General features: G+C 39.0%; 1 pseudogene; it reads right to left on the bottom strand.

Annotated features, from left to right (window-relative positions):
- Positions 1–2,102: 2,102 nt before the first annotated feature.
- Positions 2,103–4,736, bottom strand: LOC128060675 (olfactory receptor 4C13-like; annotated as a pseudogene).
- Positions 4,737–20,165: the final 15,429 nt, after the last annotated feature.

Below are 20,165 nucleotides of genomic sequence, written 5' to 3' on the forward strand. Positions count from 1 at the left end.
CAGGCCAGAAAGTGGAGTGGTTAGCCCATTCCTTTCTCCAGGTGATCTTTCCAACTCAGGATTCAAACTTAGGTCTCCAGCATTGTGGGTGGATTCTTTACTGCTGAGCTACCAGGGAAGCCCATACATACATATATGGATATATATATATATATATATATATATATATATATATATATATATATATTTATTTCAGTATTTCTGACTTGGAACTTCGTGGATATATATATATATATATATACTTCAGTATTTCTGGTTTGGAACTTTGTGGTTTTATTCTTTAATATAAATTTATTTATTTTAATTGGAGGTTAACTATTTTACAATATTGTATTGGTTTTGCAATACATCAACATGAATCTGCCACAGGTATACACGTGTTTCCCATCCTGAACCCCCCCCCCTTCCCTCTCTATACCATCCCTCTAAGTCATCTCAGTGAACCAGCCCCAAGCATCCAGTATCATGCATCGAACCTGGACTGGAGATTCATTTCATATATGTTATTATACATGTTTCAATGCCATTCTCCCAAAGCATCCCACCCTCTCCCTTTCCCACAGAGTCCAAAAGACTGTTCTATACATCTGTGTCTCTTTTGCTGTCTTGCATACAGGGTTATCGTTCCCATCTTTCTAAATTCCATATATATGCATTAGTATACTGTATTGGTGTTTTTCTTTCTGGCTTACTTCACTCTGTATAATAGGCTCCAGTTTCATCCACGTCATTAGAAATGATTCAAATGTATTCTTTTTAATGGCTGAGTAATACTCCATTGTGTATATGTACCACAGCTTTCTTATCCATTCATCTGCTGATGGACATCTGGGTTGCTTCCATGTCCTGGCTATTATAAACAGTGCTTCAATGAACATTATGGTACACGTGTCTCTTTCAATTCTGGTTTCCTCGGTGTGTATGCCCAGCAGTGGGATTGCTGTGTCATAAGGCAGTTCTATTTCCAGTCTTTTAAGGAACCTCCACACTGTTCTCCATGGTGGCTGTAGTAGTTTGCATTCCCACCAACAGTGTAAGAGGGTTTCCTTTTGGTCTACACCCTCTCCAGCACTTATTGCTTGTAGACTTTTGGATCACAGCCCTTCTGACTGGTGTGAAATGGTACCTCATTGGGGTTTTGATTTGCATTTCTCTGAAAATGAGTGATGTTGAGCATCTTTTCATGTTTGTTAGCCATCTGTATGTCTTCTTTGGAGAAATGTCTATTTAGTTTTTTGGCCCATTTTTTGATTGGGTCATTTATTTTTCTGGAGTTGAGCTGCATGAGTTGCTTGTATATTTTTGAGATTAGTTGTTTGTCAGTTGCTTCATTTGCTATTATTTTCTCCCATTCTGAAGGCTGTCTTTTCACCTTGCTTATAGTTTCCTTTGTTTTGCCGAAGATTTTAAGCTTAATTAGATCTCATTTGTTTATTTTTGCTTTTTTTTCAATATTCTGGGAGGTGAGTCATAGAAGATCCTGCTGTGATGTATGTCAGAGAGTGTTGTGCCTATGTTCTCCTCTAGGAGTTTTATAGTATTCTGGTCTTACATTTAGATCTTTAATCCATTTTGAGTTTATTTGTTTCCTTACTTATAAAAAGGAGATAATAGCAGTTTCTACCTCTTTTTATTTTTAATTTTATTTTTACTTTATTTTACTTTGCAGTACTGTATTGGTTTTGCCATACATTGACATGAATCTGCCACGGGTGTATAGAAGCTCCCAATCCTGAATCCCCCTCCCACCTCCCACCCCATATCATCTCTCTGGATCATCCCCGTGTTTGATAGTTATGAAGATTACTCTTAATACCAATACGTTTTGTATTTCTTTATTTTTTTATTAGAAAGAAAGCTTGTGAATCTATACACACTGTTGAATTAGGTGAAATTAAGCCCCAATATGGAAGAATATTCCAAATGCTTACCCTTGCCTAAATATTTCTTATTTCTCGCCATCATTTCTTCTGTCACTGAAGAATTTATGATTATAATGCTTAACTATTTTCTTTATATTATAAGTATTCATTGCTAAGAGTATTGACAATGCATTTTTGATCCTTGCTGTCACTGAATACATGTTAGGTTCCAATCACATTTTATGATTCATCTGAAATAGCTTTCCTACTATACAGTTTCCTAGTAGTATTTTTCATCTAAGTATTTCTCAAAGTACAGATTAAAAGATTTAACATGGGAGTTATCATAGTGTAGAATACAGTTACTGCTTTATCAATAGATAAAGTAGTTACTGGTCTTAAGTATTCAAATATGCAGGGCAGAAAAATTAGGACCACCACTGTTGTATGGGAGACACAGATGGAGAGAGCTTTTTGTCTTGCCTCCAAGCTCTGGGACCTAAGGAGTGCAGAATGACCACATAGAAGCCAATCAAGAGAAGGAAGTTTAACAGACATAGGAAGCCACTGTTGACAGTAACAAAGAGCCCTAGAGTATTAGTACAGGTTAGATTGAGCAAAGGATTCAAGTCACACATAAAGTGATCTATGATATTAAGTAATCAGAAGATGAAGATGATCTGTATGAATCCATAAAGAAAGCCTGCTACCCATGACAATCCCATTAACAGGTGACATACTCAATGAGTCATGATGCTCGTATAGTGCAAAGGCTTGCAGATGGCCACATAGTGATCATAGGTCATCATAGTAAGCAGGATGACTTCAGCATCTCCAAAGAAATGTTCCCCAAAGATTTGGGTCATGCACCCATTAAATAGAATTGTCTTCTTTTCATGGAGTGAATCTACTATCTGTTTAGGGATATTGACAGAGGAATCATTTCAGTTCATTTCAGCTCAGTCACTCAGTCATGTTCAACTCTTTGCGACCCCATGAACTGCAGCACGCCAGGCGTCCCTGTCCATTACCAACTTCCGGAGTCCACCCAAGTCCATGCCCACTGAGTCAGTGGTGCCATCCAGCCATCTTATCCTCTGTCATCCCCTTCTCCTCCTGCCCCCAATCCCTCCCAGCATCAGAGTCTTTTCCAACGTGTCAACTCTTCGCATGAGGTGGCCAAAGTACTGGAGTTTCAGCTTAAACATCAGTCCTTCCAACGAACTGATCTCCTTTAGGATGAACTGGTTGGATCTCCTTACAGTCCAAGGGACTCTCAAGAGTCTTCTCCAACACCGCAGTTCAAAAGCATCAATTCTTCGGTGCTCAGCTTTTTTTATAGTCCAACACTCACATCCATACATAACCACTGGAAAAACCAAGGCCTTGACTAGATGGACCTTTGTTGACAAAGTAATATTTTTGCTTTTTAATATGCTATCTAGTTTGGTCATAACTTTCCTTCCAAGGAGTAAGCATCTTTTAATTTCATGGCTACAATCACTATCTGCAGTAATTTTGGAGCCCCCCCCCCAAAAAAAAAAAATGTCTGACACTGTGTCCAATATTTCCCCATCTCTTTGCCATGAAGTGACAGGACCAGATGTCATGATCTTCATTTTCTGAATGTTGAGCTTTAAGCCAACTTTTTCACTCTCCTCTTTCACTTTCATCAAGAGGCTTTTTAGTTCCTCTTCACTTTCTCCCATAAGGGTGGTGTCCTCTGCATATCTGAGGTTATTGACATTTCTCCTGGCAATCTTGAATCCAGCTTATGCTTCCTCCAGCCCAGCGTTTCTCATGATGTACTCTGCATATAAGTTAAATAAGCAGGGTGACAGTATACAGCCTTGATGTACTCCTTTTTCTATTTGAAACCAGTCTGTTGTTCCATGACCTGTTCTAACTGTTGCCTCCTCTCCTGCATGCAGGTTTCTCAAACGGCAGGTCAGGTGGTCTGGTGTTTCCATCTCTTGAAGAATTTTCCACAGTTTTTTGTGATCCAAACAGTCAAAGGCTTTGGCATAGTCAATAAAGCAGAAATAGATGTTTTTCGGGAACTCTCTTGCTTTTTCAATAATCCAGCAGATGCTGGCAGTTTGATCTCTGGTTCTCTCAAAGCCGCAGACTGAACCTTTGGAAGATTCCAACCCCAGTCTTAGAGCCAGCTGAAAATGAATGGAACAATATATCCCCTGTCTGGATTCCGGGCTTTCAGGATCTATAAACAACACGACCGAGCGACTAAGCACAGCACAGCATAAATATACATATATAACTGAATGAAGGTCAAGGGCAGTGGTGGAGAGGAGATAACCCTTGTCCAAGGTAAGGAGAAGTAACTGCAGTTTGTTAGAGCAGGTGTGAAGAGATACCCCACTTCCAAGGTAAGAGAAAACCAAGTAACATGGTAGGCGCTAACAGAGAGCATCAGAAGGCAGACAGACTGAAAACACAATCACAGACAACTAGCCAATCTGATCACACAGACCACAGCCTTATCTAACTCAATGAAACTAAGCCATGCATGTGGGGCCATGGTGGAGAGGTCTGACAGAATGTGATCCACTAGAGAAGGAAATGGCAAACCACTTCAGTATTCTTGCCTTCAGAACCCCATCAACAGGATGAAAAGACAGAGGAATAGCAAGCATCAATAAAGGAGAGATGGGCCAGAAAATAGTACATAGGAGAATCCAATAACGGACTGGCAGTAATGGTGACCACAATGAGCACATTTCCTACCACAGACACAATGTAGATGACTAAAAACCCAATAAATATGATTTTCTGCTTTTTTGGATTCTCTGTGAGCCCCAGTAGAATAAATTCTATAACATTATCCTTATTCTCTATATATTTCATGGTATGCATAGTTACATCACTTGAAAAAAAATCATTTTTTCTTAAATTGAACCTTGCAGTTATTAATGTCATAAGTTATATATCTCTAGATTCTACTGAAATCTGAACACTTATGAGATTTTCTTTATTTTTCAGATAGGAAAAAATATGCTGTTTCCTTGAAAATTATTCACATTATCTTCTGTAGTAAGGTGATATTTATAGACATGAGGAACTTAGTAAACATGGGCAGGGGATTCTCTGCACACTTAGTCATGTGAGATGCCTCAGAGCCCAACATGAAGCAGAAGATCTCAGATATGGTGACAGCAAAGTTTGAAAAGAGTAGACAATGGATGTAAAGGCTATAAATGCAAGCTAATGATATTGTTTCCTTTATTCTTGATTAAGTGGAAACCAGGAAATGCAGTTGAGAATTTGTGTGTGGGATGAAGGATTTGAGAAAGAGGGGATTTTAGACATATATCTAGTAACGATGTTTGTATCACTTAGGTAAGGTGTACTGAGCTTCTGTAAGGTGATGAAAGATAAATATTTTCCAATGTCAGACTATTTATAGTAATTGAAAGTGTAGCAGTATATTCATGATGGAAAAGTAATTAAGTGATAAAGGAGCTACTATAATAAAATGACACATATTTTGCCTAAATCCAATAACTTGATGATAGCTAATAAATATACTTTTAATGATTGATTGAAATCACCATAGCAAGATAGCAACCCTTGTAGATACGATTATTTCATCCATTCTCAAAGAAAAATGTTGGCAGTAATGTTAACTGTAATATTACCAAAAATTTAATCAACACTTAATTATGCTCCAAGTGATTTTTAGAAGTTTTTTTTTAATTCTCATTATAAACCTATGAAATGATTGATACTATAGTTTACACTTATTTTATACACTAGTAAATAGAAACAGAGAAGTTAAGGATCTTACTCAAGATCAAGCCAAGATAAGATTAGATTATACATCTTATCTTCTTTTTCTTCCAAATTTTTCAAACACACTCTATAATGTGATATTATAGCAAACAATATTAAATTTATAAACTCCTTTTTATATGACCATAATCAGTATAACTCTTTTAATATTGCTTCAGAGGCAAGTATATTTGAAACAATTTCATCAACAGACACTGAAATACACATAAACACATATACACACAATATATTATAATACTCAAATATTAATTAACTATAATTAATATCTATGCTTCATTGAAGGTTATTTTTATCTTTGTTCCTCTCTCACCCCATTTCTTGTCTCCCCAGTTCCTTTGCAAAGCATGGTCCCACAGACTCCTCTTGAAATTAAGAATCCTGCTGGTGAGATATATTGGCTTGAGAATCAGGAAGACCAGATTAGAATTTGGCTTTTTCCTACTTGCAATTTCTTGACCTAGGGCACATTTCTTGGCATCTTATACCTTTGTTTCCTCTAATAGGTGAGACACCTAGTGTCCACCCCACAGGCTGTTATAAGAATCCATTGAGGAAAAAGCTATATGAAAATATCCCTCACACGGCTATGGATGCACAAAGGACCCCCACTTCTTTACATGACTGTCTATACACACATGTGATAAGAACTGACATTTCGAGCAATAAGACAGAGAAATATTTAGCCATACAATAAACCAAGGAAAAATCATCTCCTATTTTACTTTCAAAGAAGCCACAGAGGTCTGTACCATTCACAGGAGTTAATTTCAGAGAGTTCTTCAAGTTCATATTTGGATTAATCAAGTGACAATAAATACGATTTAATATATTTAAGCCACTTTGTCTCTGAAGTGTATTTAAATTTTGTTTTCATTCTAATAGGTAGTCATGATCATTAAATGAAGTGTCTCATGACACAAAAAAATTAGAGAGCCTAGTACTACAAACTTCTTAATCTCTATCAGCCTCAATTTTTTCCCAAGTCAAATTCAGTTCAGTTCAGTTCAGTCACTCAGTCGTGTCCGACTCTTTGCAACCCCACGAATCCCAGCACACCAGGCCTCCCTGTCCATCACCAACTCCCGGAGTTCATTCACACTCACATCCATCGAGTCAGTGATACCATCCAGCCATCTCATCCTCTGTTATCCCCTTCTCCTCCTGCCCCCAATCCCTTCCAGCATCAGTGTCTTTTCATAGGAGTCAACACTTCGCATGGGGTGGCCAAAGTACTGACGTTTCAGCTTTAGCATCATTCCTTCCAAAGAAATCCCAGGGTTGATCTCCTTCAGGATGGAGTGGTTGGATCTCCTTGCAGTCCAAGTGACTCTCAAGAGTTTTCTACAACACCACAGTTCAAACGCATCAATTCTTCGGTGCTCAGCCTTCTTCACAGTCCAACTCTCACATCCATACATGACCACTGGGAAAACCATAGCCTTGACTAGACGGACCTTAGTTGGCAAAGTAACGTCTCTGCTTTTGAATATGCTATCTAGGTTGGTCATAACTTTTCTTCCAAGGAGTAAGTGTCTTTTAATTTCATGGCTTCAATCACCATCTTCAGTGATTTTGGAGCCCAAAAAAATTAAGTCTGACACTGTTTCCACTGTTTCCCCATCTATTTCCCATGAAGTGATGGGACCGGATGCCATGATCTGCGTTTTCTGAATGTTGAGCTTTAAGCCAACTTTTTCACTCTCCTCTTTCATTTTTATTAAGAGGCTTTTTAGTTTCTCTTCACTTTCTGCCATAAGGTTGGTGTCATCTGCATATCTGAGGTTATTGATATTTCTCCCAGCAATCTTGATTCCAGCTTGTGTTTCTTCCAGCCCAGCATTTCTCATGATGTACTCTGCATATAAGTTAAACAAGCAGGGTGACAATATACAGCCTTGACATACTCCTTTTCCTATTTGGAACCAGTCTGTTGTTCCATGTCCATTTCTAACTATTGCTTCCTGGCCTGCATAGATTTCTCAAGAGGCATGTCAGGCGATCTGGTATTCCCAAATCTCTCAGAATTTTCCACTGTTTATTGTGATCCACACAGTCATAGGTTAATTATATTTATCAGCTATCTTTTGAGGAAAGTGGTGAGGATGACATGTGCTAATACTCTATATGAAAATTATTGAAATGTAATGATAAATATATATGAAAAGTGATTTTTTTTAATTTTTTAAAGTAACAATCTTTAATGAGCAAGAGCACTACTTTTTAAGTATTTTTTTTTTAACTTACCTTCTGTATTTCGATTACCTTAATGATATTTGGGGCTGCTCAGAACTAATCCCATCTTCAAATTGACATCCTCTTTGGATAAGTGATTCAATATAGAAGATATGATATACTCAGAAAGAGACTGTATTCAGTTCAGTGCAGTCGCTCAGTAGTGTCCGACTCTTTGCAATCCCATGAGCTGCAGCACACCAGGCCTCCCTGTCCTTTACCAACTGCTGGAGTCCACACAAACCCATGTCCATTGAGTCAGTGATGCCATTCAACCATCTCATCCTCTGTCATCCCCATCTCCTCCTGCCTTCAATCTTCTCCAGCATCAGGGTCTTTTCAAATGAGTCAGCTCTTCGCATCAGTTGGCCAAAGTATTGGAGTTTCAGCTTAAACATCAGTCCTTCCAATGAACACCCAGGACTGATTTCCTTTAGGATGAACTGGTTGAATTTCCTTGCAGTCCAAGGGACTCTTAAGAGTCTTTTCCAACACCACAGTTCAAAAGCATCAATTCTTCGGCACTCAGCTTTTTTTATAGTCCAACACTCACATCCATACATGACCACTGGAAAAATCACAGCCTTGACTAGATGGACCTTTGTTGACAAAGTAATGTCTCTGCTTTTTAATATGCTGTATAAGTTTGTCATAGCTTTCTTTCCAAGGAATAAGCATCTTTTAATTTCATGGTTGCAATCACCATCTACAGTGATTTTGGAGCACAGAAAAATAAAGTCAGCCACTGTTTCAACATCTATTTGCCATGAAGTGATGGGACCAGATGCCATGATCTTAGTTTTCTGAATGTTGAGCTTTAAGCCAACTTTTTCACTCTCCTTTTTCACTTTCATCAAGAGGCTCTTTAGTTCTTTTTCACTTTCTGCCGTAAGGGTGGTGTCATCTGCATATCGTGGTTATTGATATTTATCCTGGCAATCTTGATTCCAGCTTGTGTTTCTTCCTACCTAGTGTTTCTCATGATGTATTCTGCATATAAGTTAATTATGCAAGGTGAAAATATACAGCCTTGATATACTCCTTTTCCTATTTGGAACCAGCCTATTGTATAATTCAATATCAAATCAATAGTATAGAATTATTTTTTGTGTCTAAATATTTCTTTCTAGACTAAAGCCTCAAAATTTTTTCACAGAAAACCCAAAACTTAAATTTAAAATTAGTTTATTTGGAATAATATGTAGAAATGATCCTCTATAAATGGCTATGATCCCATAGGCAGGAGGCAGAATAGGTAGTGGAAACACATTTAAATTAGTCATTCCATCCTTGATGAAGCTTGTTCTGAAGATGTGAAAAACAACCACACAAAAAGGCTTTTTTAAAACCTACAATTCAAGGATATTTAATGGGGTTGCCATAAAAGATCAAGAACTTTGTCTTGTAGCTGCTGTTTTCTCTCCCAGAAGTTAATTATTTCCTTTGATGGAAGGCCTTTGTCTTAGAAAGAGAAATCTGGAGAGAAGTGTTCAAGAAACATTTATTAAGAATAAGTGGGGAATTTTAGTCTCTATTATTGTTATTGCTGTTTAATTATTAAATTGTGTCTGACTCTTTTGTGACCCCATGGACTGTAGCCCTCCATGCTCCTCTATCCATGGGATTTCCCAGACAAGAAGACTGTAATGGGTTGGCATTTTATTCTCCAGGGGATCTTTCCAACCCAGAGATTGAACCCTAATCTCTTGCATTGCAGGTGGCTTCTTTATGACTGAGTCAACAAAGAAGCCCTTTAGTCCCTGTCCTTGGAACCAAAATATGTGAGCTTCCTCTATCAAAACTTGAATTTCTTAGAAAGGTGAAAATTATGTGAATATCAATAATGGAATAATTTCAACCTGGGGACCTCAGATATAGACTCAAGTTAGAGAAGATAATCCTTTCTTATATTAAATTTTTTCTGAGAAACTAACATTGATTGCTTGACGACTAAAACAGTGAGTACAAAAAATTAATTCTAGTCATTTTAAAGTGTGTATGAGTGTGTGTGTGTGTGTGTGTGTGTGTGTGTACATGTGTTTGCTCATTTGTGTCTGACTCTTTGTGACCCCATGGACTGTAGCCCATCAGGCTCCTCTGACTATAGAATTTTCCAGGGAAGAATACTGGAGCATGTTGCCATTTCCTACTCCAGGGGATCTTCCTGACACAGGGATATAACCCCTGTCTCCTGCATTGGCAGGTGGATTCTTTACCACTATGCCACCTAGAAAGCCCATTTTAAAGTACTTATCCCTAAACCTATTACTCACATTCATCAGAGGGCCTATGACAATAAACAGAAACTCTAAAGGCTCCCAATAAGTTATTTCTTAAAATCACGTGATGGCTGTCATGGAAGTGAAAATGAGAGCCCCTCAGTCATATCCAACCCTTTTGGACTCAGGCCAGAATACTTCAGTGGGTAGCCTTTCCCTTCTCCAGGGGATCTTTCCAACTCAGGGATCAAACCCAGGTCTCCTGCATTGCAGGTGGATTCTTTATCAGCTGAGCCACAAGGGAAGCCTGTCATGGAAAACTAGGCAATATTAAAAATGAGGAAAGATATCTAAAACACAAGAGGAGAGTTCTAATTTAAAACACATGAATTGTTCCACATTCTTGCTCTTGCTATTTTCCTATTAGTCATTCTAGGAAGTATGCAGAGATAAATTATTGAGGATATAGTTTGTTTTCCTGATGACTAATTTGCTGAACATTTAAAAATACTGTTATTGGCCATTTATGTATCTTCTATTTTGAATTTCATTTCAAGTCCTTTGTAATTTAATTATATGTATTATATCCAATGATTTACCTGTCTCCTTGTGTCACTAACACACAACACTTTTTTTAAATTACTGCTTTATAATAAGATTTCAATTTAGATAGAAAAAGTTCTCCAAATATCTTTCTTTTTCTTTCCTTCTTTTTTTTTATGCTGATTTTCTGTTACACATTCTCTGTTTTAAAGTTCAATTGATTCAAATGTATTCTTTTTAATGGCTGAGTAATACACCATTGTGTATATGTACCACAGCTTTCTTATCCATTCATCTGCTGATGGACATCTAGGTTGTTTCCATGTCCTGGCTATTATAAACAGTGCTGTGATGAACATTGGGGTAAACGCGTCTCTTTCTATTCTGGTTTCCTCAGTGTGTGTGCCCAGCAGTGGAATTGCTGGGTCATATGGCAGTTCTATTTGCAATTTTTTAAGGGATCTCCACACTGTTCTCCATAGTGGCTGTACTAGCTTGCATTCCCACCAACAGTGTAAGAGGGTTCCCTTTTCTCCACACCCTCTCCAGCATTTATTGCTTGCAGACATTTGGATCGCAGCCATTCTGACTGGTGTGAAATGGTACCTCATTGTAATCATGATTTGCATTTCTCTAATAATGAGTGATGTTGAGCATCTTTTCATGTGTTTGTTAGCCATCCGTATGTCTTCTTTGGAGAAATGTCTATTTAGTTCTTTGGCCCATTTTTTTATTGGGTCGTTCATTTTTCTGGACTTGAGCTGCATATGTTGCTTGTATATTTTTTAGATTAGTTGTTTGTCAGTTGTTTCATTTGCTATTATTTTCTCCCATTCTGAAGGCTGTCTTTTCACCTTGCTTATAGTTTCCTTTGTTGTGCAGAAGCTTTTAATTTTAATTAGATCCCATTTGTTTATTTTTGCTTTCATTTCCAGTATTCAGGAAAGTGGATCATACAGGGTCCTGCTGTGATGTATGTCAGAGAGTGTTTTGCCTATGTTCTCCTCTAAGAGTTTTATAGTTTCTGGTCTTATGTTTAGATCTTTAATCCATTTTGAGTTTATTTTTGTGTGTGGTGTTAGAAAGTCTTCTAGTTTCATTCTTTTACAAGTGGTTGACCAATTTTCCCAGCACCACTTATTAAAGAGATTGTCTTTACTCCATTGTATATTCTTGACTCCTTTGTCGAAGATATGGTGTCCATAGGTGTGTGGATTTATCTCTGGGCTTTCTATTTTGTTCCAGTGATCTATATTTCTGTCTTTGTGCCAGTACCATACCATCTTGATGACTGTGGCTTTGTAGTAGAGCCTGAAGTCAGGCAGGTTGATTCCTCCAGTTCCATTCTTCTTTCTCAAGATTGCTTTGGCTATTCGAGGTTTTTTGTATTTCCATACAAATTGTGAAATTATTTGTTCTAGTTCTTTGAAAAATACCGCTGGTAGCTTGATAGAGATTGCATTGAATCTGTAGATTGCGTTGGGTTGTATACTAATTTTCACTATGTTAATTCTTCCGATCCATGAACATGGTATATTTCTCCATCTATTACTGTCTTCTTTGATTTCTTTCACCAGTGTTTTATGGTTTTCTATATATAAGTCTTTAGTTTCTTTAGGTAGATATATTTTTAAGTATTTTATTATTTTCATTGCAATGGTGAATGGAATTATTTCCTTAATTTCTTTTTCTACTTTCTCATTATTAGTGTATAGGAATGCAGGGGATTTCTGTGTGTTGATTTTATATCCTGCAACTTTGCTGTATTCATTGATTAGCTCTAATAATTTTCTTGTGGAGTCTTTAGGGTTTTCTATGTAGAGGATCATGTCATCTGCAAATAGTGAGAGTTTTACTTCTTCTTTTCCAATTTTGATTCCTTTTATTTCTTTTTTTGCTCTGATTGCTGTAGCCAAAACTTCCAGAACTATGTTGAATAGTAGCGATGAATGTGGGCATCCTTGTCTTGTTCTCTTGACTTTAGGGGAAATGCTTTCAGTTTTTCACCATTGAGGATAGTGAGTCAGTTCTAATGAGATGAATGAAACTGGAGCCGATTATACAGAGTGAAGTAAGCCAGAAAGAAAAACACCAATACAGTATACTAACACATATATGTGGAATTTAGAAAGATGGTAATGATAACCCTGTATGCGAGACAGCAAAAGAGACACAGATGTATAGAATGGACTTGTGGACTCTGAGGGAGAGGGAGAGGATGGGATGATTTGGGAGAATGGAACTGAAACATGTATACTATCATGTAAGAAACAAATCGCCAGTCTATGTTCAATACAGGATACAGGATGCTTGGGGCTGATGCACAGGGATGATCCAGAGAGATGATATGGGGTGGGAGGTGGGAGGGGGATTCAGGATTGGGAACTCATGTACACCCGTGGCAGATTCATGTCAATGCATGGCAAAACCAATGCAGTATTGTAAAGTAAAATAAAGTAAAAATAAAAATTAAAAAAATTAAAAAAAATAAAGTTCTATTGAAATATAGTTGATTTGCAACGTTGTGTTAGAGACAAATTAGCTGATACTGTTTTTTAATGGCTTAACACTTAATTTTATAGATATTCATGTATGCATGCTGATAATATGATTCTTTGGTATAGGTACTGTTTTATTTATGCATCTATATTCTTGTAACTTTTTCTGTTTACAACTTTTATATACTTTATTATTTATTGCCCACTTTATTTATCAATAATTTAAAAAGTAATATTGAAAATTTATACTGTGAATGTGGATTTATTTTTTCTTCAAGTGGATGCCATTAACTTTTATTCATGCTTTTTCAGGCTACATTATTAAGTGCATATATGTCAATATCATGTAGTAAGTCAAAGCTGGAGGCACGTGTCATGATTTAAGGGGAGTTTTGTAAGAGATTATTTTCAAGATATGGACAGATGGAGAAAAGCCACAAGGAATGTGGAATACCCTGGGGCTATCAAGAGCTGAATATTTTAGAGAACAGTGGCTATCCAGAAAGGGTGAAGAGAAGCAGAAGTAAGCAAATATATATATACACACACATATATATATATGTATAAAATTGTAAAATAATTGCTTTACAGAATTTTTTGGTTTCCTGTCATACATCAACAAGAATCAGTCATGAGTACACCCACGTCCACCGCCTCCCAGACCAGACCTCCCTCCCATCCCCCTCCCCAACTCACCCAACAGCTTGACACAGAGCCCCTGTTTGAGTTCCCTGAGTCAAACAGCAAATACCATTGGCTATCTGTTTTACACATAGTATTGTAAGTTTGTACTGGAATGGGTTGCCATTTCCTTCTCTAGGGGATCTTCCCAACCCAAGGATCAAACCCAGGTCTCCCACACTGCAGGCAGACACTTTACCGTCTGAGCCACCAGAGAAGCCCCTATTGTAAATTTCTATGTTACACTCTTCATACATCTCCCCTTCTCCCTTCTCTCCTCCCAGCTTGTCCATAGGTCTGTTCCCTATGTCTGTTTCTCCATTGTTACCCTGAAAATAAATTCATCAGTGCTGTATCTTCAGATGGCATACATATATATCAGTATACAACATTTATGTTTTTCTTTATGACTTACTTCACTCCTTATAATGGGCTCCAGTTTCATCCACCTAATTAAAACAGATTCAAATTTGTTGCTTTTTATGGCTGAGTAGTATTCCATTGTGTATATGTACCACAGCATTTTTATCCATTCATCGGCCGATGGACATCTAGGTTGCTTCCAAGTTCTAGCTATTGTAAATAGTACTGCAGTGCACATAGGGGTTCAGTTCAGTTCACTTCAGTCACTTAGTCGTGTCCGACTCTTTGCGACCCCATGAATCGCAGCACGCCAGGCCTCCCTGTCCATCACCAACTCCTGGAGTTCACTCAGACTCATGTCCATCGAGTCACTGATGCCATCCAGCCATCTCATCCTCTGTCGTCCTCTTCTGCTCCTGCCCCCAATCCCTCCCAGCATCAGAGTCCTTTCCAATGAGTCAACTCTTCACATGAGGTGGCCAAAGTACTGGAGTTTCAGCTTTAGCATCATTCCTTCCAAAGAAATCCCAGGGCTGATCTCCTTCAGAATGGACTGCTTGGAACTCCTTGCAGTCCAAGGGACTCTCAAGAGTCTTCTCTAACACCACAGTTCAAATGCATCAATTCTTCAGCGCTCAGCCTCTTCACAGTCCAACTCTCATATCCATACATGACCACAGGAAAAACCATAGCCTTGACTAGACCGATCTTAGTCAGCAAAGTAATGTCTCTGCTTTTGAATATGCTATCTAGGTTGGTCATAACTTTTCTTCCAAGGACTAAGTGTCTTTTAATTTCATGGCTGCAGTCACCATCTGCAGTGATTTTGGAGCCCCCAAAATAAAGTGTGACACTGTTTCCACTGTTTCCCCATCTATTTCCCATAAAGTGATGGGACTGGATGCCATGATCTTCGTTTTCTGAATGTTGACCTTTAAGTCAACTTTTTCGCTCTTCTCTTTCACTTTCATCAAGAGGCTTTTTAGTTCCTCTTCACTTTCTGCCATAAGGGTGGTGTCATCTGCATATCTGAGGTTATTGATATTCTCCCAGCAATCTTGATTTCAGCTTGTGTTTCTTCCAGTCCAGCATTTCTCATGATGTACTCTGCATATAAGTTAAATAAGCAGGGTGACAATATACAGCCTTGATGTACTCCTTTTCCTATTTGGAAACAGTCTGTTGTTCCATGTCCAGTTCTAACTGTTACTTCCTGACCTGCATACAGATTTCTCCAGAGGCAAGTCAGGTGGTCTGATATTCCCATCTCTTTCAGAATTTTCCACATTTTATTGTGATCCACACTGTCAAAGGCTTTGCATAGTCAATAAAGCAGAAATAGATGTTTTTCTGGGACTCTCCTGCTTTTTCCATGATCCAGTGGATGTTGACAATTTGATCTCTGGTTCCTCTGCCTTTTCAAAAACCAGCTTGAACGTCAGGGAGTTCACAGTTCACGTATTGCTGAAGCCTGGCTTGCAGAATTTTGAGCATTACTTTACTAGCATGTGAGATGAGTGCAATTGTGCGGTAGTTTGAGCATTCTTTGGCATTGCCTTTCTTTGAAATTGGAATGAAAACTGACCTTTTCCAGTCCTCTGGCCACTGCTGAGTTTTCCAAACTTGCTGGCATATTGAGTGCAGCACTTTCACAGCATCATCTTATAGGATTTGAAACAGCTTAATTGGAATTCTATCACCTCCACTAGCTTTGTTTGTAGTGATGCTTTCTAAGGCCCACTTGACTTCACATTCCAAGATGTCTGGTTCTAGATTAGTGATCACATCGTCATGACTATCTTAGTCATGAAGATCTTTTTTGTACAGTTCTTCCTTTCTTGCCACCTCTTCTTAATATCTTCTGCTTCTGTTAGGTCCATACCATTTCTGTCCTTTATCGAGCCCATCTTTGCATGAAATGTTCCCTTGGTATCTCTAATTTTCTTGAAGAGATCTCTAGTCTTTCCCAATCTGTTGTTTTCCTCTATTTCTTTGCATTGATCGCTGAAGAAGGCTTTCTTATCTCTTCTTGCTATTCTTTGGAACTCTGCATTTAGATGCCTATATCTGCTGGGGTTCAGCCCCAGTGGATCCAGGGAATTTGAAGGGTGGACAGCGTTGGCGAGGAAAACTTATTTATTTATTGATATAAGAATAGATTAAGAAACAACAGTGTAGTAGGAAAATTAAGTGGAGGAAGAGGGCTGAATAACTTGGTTTACGTGGAAAACCAATAAAATTCCAGACAAGGAATTTGCACCATCTATGTTGGGCCACCAGCGCTCGCTTGAATATCTAAGGGTGCCTCACCTTAGGCTCCCTTTCACGTGGGTCTTAACAGCCAGGGCAAGTAAGTATACTTGGCGAGCCTCCACGCCTCAGATGGGAATTCAGCCTGAAATTAAAGTAAAGAGGAAAAGGAGGGAGAGGGAAAAACAGAGGGAGAGACATGGGGGAAACCAGTCCAGCGACTGGCTCTAACCCTATTGTCTAGAAAGGCCTTTTATGCCTTTTTTTGATTGTACATAGAGATCAATGGGTAATACAAAATTATGCAGCATTAGCAGTCCAGACTTTTATCAAAACCAGGCTTTTCTCTCTGCATACCTAATTGTATACACAAGTCTTAGGTGATTTACATCATCTTCTGGCCAGAAAGGGCCAATTAACATTTTACAGCCTTTTTTCTGATAAGGGTTTGTCAACCAGAAGACTTATTTGTGTTGATCTTCCCAAAGTCTGGTGCCACTCTCAGAAAGTACTAAATAAAGTTACATTCTTACATAGCAAGGACACAAGAGGAGTGCAAAGAGAAGTAATTAACTCAGAAGTCTAGTGTTGCTAACATCAAAACTACTATGTATCTTTTTCCATATCCCGTTTACATTGATTAAGATCCTCCCAGGTGACTAAAAGATAAAGAATATGGAGGCCTGGCAGCAGTCATGGAGTAAACAGTGAAAACCCTCTACCAATATAATTTTTAACTCTTTAGAAAAGGCTCTGTATCTTTAAGGTGCTTTTAAGCTTTGTGCCTCTCATGTTTGGGGGGCTGTAAGCAATTCATAAGCTGTAAGAGGTCCAGGGAACCTGTTAGGCAAGCTAGAGAGCTATCAGAGGGGGTGAAACATCCCTTTCAAATGCAGAAGACTCAAGCCCTGAGTTGACTTTTTCCAGAGAATATCAGAATAGTGGAAAAGCAGGCAGATTCTTATTGTGTGGGGGTGGATGCTCAGGAAATTCCAGGGGGAAAACCTGAGGACTGATTAGCCTTGCCATCAGAGCTCTTGCTGCATGACCTTGTCAACGGTGGAATTCCTCACGCTGGCTCCCAGCATATATCTTTCCTGTTCTCCTTTGCTTTTCACCTCTCTTCTCTTCACTTCACAGCTATTTGTAAGGCCTCCTCAGACAGCCATTTTGCTTTTTTGCATTTCTTTTCCATGGGGATCGCCTTGATACCTGTCTCCTGCACAATGTCACGAACCTCCATCCAAGTTCGTCAGGCACTCTATCTGTCAGAGTTAGGCCCTTAAATCTATTTCTTACTACCACTGTATAATCATAAGAGATTATACCATACCTGAATGGTCTAGCGGTTTTTCCTGCTTTCTTCAATTTGGGTCTGAATTTGGTAATAAGGAGTTCATGATCTGAGCCACAGTCAGCTCCTGGTCTTGTTTTTGTTGACTGTATAGAGCTTCTCCATCTTTGGCTGCAAAGAATATAATCAATCTGATTTTGGTGTTGACCATCTGGTGATGTCCATGTGTAGTCTTCTCCCGTGTTGTTGGAAGAGGGTGTTTGCTATGACCAGTGCATTTTCATGGCAAAACTCTGTTAGTCTTTGCCCTGCTTCATTCGGCATTCCAAGGCCAAATTTGCCTGTTATTCCAGGTGTTTCTTGACTTCCTACTTTTGCTTTCCAGTCCCCTATAATGAAAAGGACATCTTTTTTGGGTGTTAGTTCTAAAAGGTCTTGTAGGTCTTCATAAAACCATTCAACTTCAGCTTCTTCAGCATTACTGGTTGGGACATAGACTTGGATAACTCTCATATTGAATGATTTGCCTTGGAGACGGAGAGAGATCATTCTGTCATTTTTGCGATTGCATCCAAGTACTGCATTTCGGACTCTTTTGTTGACCATGATGGCTACTCCATTTCTTCTGAGGGATTCCTGCCCACAGTAGTAGATATAATGGTCATCTGAGTTAAATTCACCCATTCCAGTCCATTTTAGTTCGCTGATTCCTAGAATGTCGACGTTCACCCTTTCCATCTCTTGTTTGACCACTTCCAATTTGTCTTGATTCATGGACCTGACATTCCAGATTCCTATGCAATATTGCTCTTTACAGCATCGGATCTTGCTTCTATCACCAGTTACATCCACAACTGGGTATTGTTTTTGCTTTGACTCTATCCCTTCGTTCTTTCTGTAGTTATTTCTCCTCTGATCTCCAGTAGCATATTGGGCACCTAATGACCTGGGGAGTTCCTCTTTTGATATGCTATCATATCGCCTTTCCATACTGTTCATGGGGTTCTCAAGGCAAGAATATTGAAGTGGCTTGCCATTCCCTTCTCCAGTGGACCACGTTCTGTCAGACCTCTCCACCATGACCCGCCCGTCTTGGGTTGCCCTGCAGGCGTGACTTGATTTCATTGAGTTAGTCAAGGCTGTGGTCCTAGTGTGATTAGATTGACTAGTTTTCTGTGAGTATGGTTTCAGTGTGTCTGCCCTCTGAGGCCCTCTTGCAACACCTACCATCTTACTTTGGATTCCCTTACCTTGGACGTGGGGGTATCTCTTCACGGCTGCTCCAGCAAAGCACAGCTGCTGCTCCTTACCTTGGATGAGTGGTATCTCCTTACCACCACCGTTTCTGACCTTCAACATGGGATGGCTCCTCTAGGCCCTCCTTCGCCTGCAGACCATTGTTTATAAAGCAATGTCTTTGCTTTTAATATGCTATATAGGTTGGTCATAACTTTCCTTCAAAGGAGTAAGAGTCTTTTAATTTCATAACTTATATGCAGAGTACATCAGGAGAAATGCTGGACTGGAAGAAACACAAACTGGAATCAAGATTGCCAGGATAAATATCAATAACCTCAGATATGGAGATGACACCACCCTTATGGCAGAAAGTGAAGAGGAACTAAAAAGCCTCTTGATGAAAGTGAAAGAGGAGAGTGAAAAAGTTGGCTTAAAGCTTAACATTCGGAAAATGAAAATCATGGCATCTGGTCCCATCACTTCATGGGAAATAGATGGGGAAACAGTGGAAACAGTGTCAGAATTTATTTGGGGGGGCTCCAAAATCACTGCAGATGGTGACTGCAGCCATGAAATTAAAAGACGCTTACTCCTTGGAAGAAAAGTTATGACCAACCTAGATAGTTCATTCAAAAGCAGAGACATTCCTTTGTCAACAAAGGTCCGTCTAGTCAAGGCTATGGCATTTCCAGTGGTAATGTATGGATGTGAGAGTCGGACTGTGAAGAAGGCTGAGCGCTGAAGAATTGCTGCTTCTGAACTGTGGTGTTGTAGAAGACTCTTGAGAGTCCCTTGGAGTGCAAGGAGATCCAACCAGTCCATTCTGAAGGAGATCATCCCTGGGTGTTCTTTGGAAGGAATGATGCTAAAGCTGAAACTCCAGTATTTTGGTCACCTCATGCAAAGTGTTGACTCATTGGAAAAGACTCTGACATTGGAGAGATTGGGGGCAGGAGGAGAAGAGGCAACAGAAGATGAGATGGCTAGATGCATCACTGACTCGATGGACATGAGTCTGAGTGAACTCTGGGAGTTGGTGCTGGACAGGGAGACCTGGCATGCTGTGATTCATGGGGTCACAAAGTCTCGGACATGACTGAGAGACTGAAATTAACTGAACTGAATCACCATCTGCAGTGATTTTGGAGCCCCCTCAAAAGTAGTCTGACACTCT

The sequence above is a fragment of the Budorcas taxicolor genome, chromosome 15 (genome assembly GCF_023091745.1).
Source record: "Budorcas taxicolor isolate Tak-1 chromosome 15, Takin1.1, whole genome shotgun sequence".
NCBI lineage: Eukaryota > Metazoa > Chordata > Mammalia > Artiodactyla > Bovidae > Budorcas > Budorcas taxicolor.